This window comes from Nannospalax galili, unplaced genomic scaffold (genome assembly GCF_000622305.1).
Source record: "Nannospalax galili isolate Female #2095 unplaced genomic scaffold, S.galili_v1.0 scaffold828, whole genome shotgun sequence".
NCBI lineage: Eukaryota > Metazoa > Chordata > Mammalia > Rodentia > Spalacidae > Nannospalax > Nannospalax galili.
In genome coordinates this window covers 2,345,005-2,348,430 of record NW_008359075.1, presented here as the reverse complement: position 1 = coordinate 2,348,430, position 3,426 = coordinate 2,345,005, and positions in this window count along the sequence as shown.

The window sequence follows — 3,426 nt, the reverse complement described above, 5'->3', positions numbered from 1 at the left end:
AATTGCACTAATAGCACTTTAAATTTTAATGTGTATATTTAATTAGGCTCTCTGTTAATGTTATATGGTCATATACTAGACAAATTTAGCATTTAGAAAAGTGATAACTAAAATAATTTGCATAAGATTGTTGTTAAAAATCATAATTATATTTCAACTTAAAGTAAATGTTGAACTGTTCACACATATTTTTTCACCTGTTATGCAGAAATAGTTTTGATAAAAATCCAGTTCTATTTCTGTATTGCTATGATTTGATGCTTAATGGTTGGTTGACCTGATTCAGAACAAAAGAATTTTATATGTGGCAAAGAAAACACCTATAATATGACATTCATTGCTGGCAGCTACTGTTTAAGGGACCATTGCTGGAATGGCTGAGTCCTCAGTATGACATATATTTTAAAGAAGCAGCTTCATTGTCAGGCTTCTATCAACCCAGGCTCAAGTTATAGCTTAGCATTTTGTTTCTTAGTAAAATCATATAAACTCTCTAAGTCTCATGGGATGAAATTTATAAAATAGAGACAAAAGCAGCACTTAATATGTCAGCTGTTGTGATAGCTGAAAGGGAGTCTATGTGTAAATGAGACTGCATCTACATACATCACATACGTACATACATAATACATACATACATACATACAGCACAATTCTTGTGAACTATTTCTCTTTGTTATTGTTTTTTGGGGGGTAATGCAAACATGAAACAAAAAACACTTCTTAAAGCATGAAAACAGGAGATATGCTTAGAAATGTAGAAGATACTTGAGTTATCATTACACATTTTAGCTATGCTTTGTAGAAGACAAATTTGACCCACTGTATTTCCATGGAGAGTAATAAGGAAGGTTGTGTGAAATTTAAATGACAGAAGTATTGGTCTTAACCTTTGTGACAATACAGAATACAGAATAATTGTTTCTAAATCATAACACCTTATTTTCAGCAGATGTGCTGTGCAACATGGCCATAAACATATATGGCACATTGAATTAAGATTTTCCATCAGTAGATCTTAATATGCAACAATTTCTCACATTTATTTGAATGGGCCTATATTATCACAGTGTCTTTAAATGTGGGTGAGTCAGACATACAATTCAGTATGGGAGTGTGTAATAAGAGATGCATTCAAACATTCATTGATAGCTCTGAAGTTTGTAGGGCATCCTTAACTGAGGAATATAGGTGGCTTTCAAAACTCACATTTCCTCTAGAATTTCCAGAAGGCAATGTATCCCAGACAACATACTGATTTCAGTTCAGTGAAATATACTAAAGATTTTGATCACCAGCATTATAGAAAAATACATTTGGTTTGTTTTAAATCAGCAACTTTTGTTGTAATTGACTATAGAAGGTTTAAGATGTCCATATAGAGAAACAGAATCATGAGCAGTACAACAGGAAAAAAAAGAAGTCATATCTCCCAAATCGAAGATACAGAGAATGAGTATTCAATTTGGGAGAAAATACTGAAAAGAAGATTCATTAGTGATGCGTTTGATTTTATAAATAAAAAATTTCTTTGATAGAAAGTTGAGTTAGAAAACCCAGGTGATTCATTCTTTGATAGGTACACTGAGTTGCTACTTTTTTCTTGGAATTTCAGTGATGCTATCACTGTTGATATGTAAGGTACCACGGGTACAAACGCTACTCAACTTGTCTTTCAAGGTTTCATAATAGTGTATACCTTCAACCTTTAAAATTGAGAACAGCATCACCCTTGGTAAAGAGGATCTCTATTGTCATTGACAGGATGAAATCTGTATCATGCTGCCTCCTTGTTTAACTGCCTTGAAGTCTAGGTCTCCCTCTCATGCAAAAAATACAAACCATAAGCATGCTAAGATTCATGACTCTGCCTCATATGTTGCCTGAATAAGTAAGAGCTGTTATATTTCACTCTTCTGTTCTACAACCTGTAGTCCTTTAAAAGATGGGTGCTACACCTATACATTTTAAAGGAAGAACATGGATTTTGACTTAGTACAGAGGCATCTAACCCACTTACTATGACACTTATCTCACGGTGATGAAACAGATACATAAAGTTATAGCTAAGTATGTTTTGACGATGTGTGTATTTTTAGTTCACTGCAGAAATGTAAAAACAATGCCATCTATGTAATTTGGTGGAGGATGTCAAAACTGATATGTATGTTTGTTAAATTGAAAAAGAGAAAATATAAAGACTGTGAAGTCTGCTAAAAACATCAATAAAACAATTCCTCTGTTTGGGGTAGAAAAAAGAGTAGTGCTTTTTGAAAGGAAATCACTGGGTTATATTAAAACACTTCAGTAATTTTTTCTTTCTTCCTTTCTACTTTTTTTTAAGGCAATACTTCATTGTAGCCCATGGTCTTGAATTCAGCATGTAGCTGAGGTTGACCTTGAACTTCTGATCATTTTTCTGCCTCCAGAATACTGGGATTACAGATGTTCACTACCATTCTAGGTTTTATATAGTGCTGAAGGTATAATCCAACATATTAGGCGAGCACTCTACTAATTGAGCCATTTTCCAGTACCTCTAATATTAAACCCACATATGTAGCTTGAATATATTACATCTGCATGTGGCCTCATCTTACAACTCATTTCTGTATTGTAGGAGAAGGAAGTTTCTAGATGGTTCTCTATCAACCAGTGGGTGGGCTGGTGTAAAGTCAAGTTCACTGCTGAAAGGCACACATGGTATCTGATATCTACCTTCCACCATCCTTAAGACAACCAAGGCAGGTATTCTCCAAAACTGCTGTTTGGAAATTCCTAACAACATTATTGGACTTAATAACTGAGCATGGGTGTAGATTTACTTACCAAAGAGTGGGTGTCCCTTCATTTATGGCTGCACTGGAAAGTCCACACCCAAACATAGAACCTGTGACTTCCCAACAGCCACACAAAATGGAGAGAGGCCTGCCTCATGACTTTCTCAGTTTATATATCCTTAGCTCCTCCCCCTCATGCAACTAAAGTCAACTGAATGGGTGGAAGGAGTAACTGGCTCTCCCCTTTGACTCCTTCTGAGGAGCATGGGAAGGAAGTGGGACTACAACTTGCCACCACAGTGGTCAGAGGAACTTTCAGGTAACACTTCACCCCTTCCTCTGGCTTTTACAATCTTTCTGCCCACCTCTTCCATGAAAGTCCCTGAGCCTTGGAGGGGGCGATAGGTGTGGGGTGATCTTCCTCCCATTGTGGAAAGGCACTGGATTCTGGGTCTCTGCATCATCTGTTTGTCATGGTCTGTTGGCCCATTTCAGTGGTATTCCATCTACTACAAAAACACACACAGCATGAAGCAAGACCATCTAAACAGTGATTGCTATAATAACTTAACCTATGGGCATAAACACAAATGTGTTACTGTATGGTACTTTAGCAGGTGCATTACATCCATCTAACAGAACAATT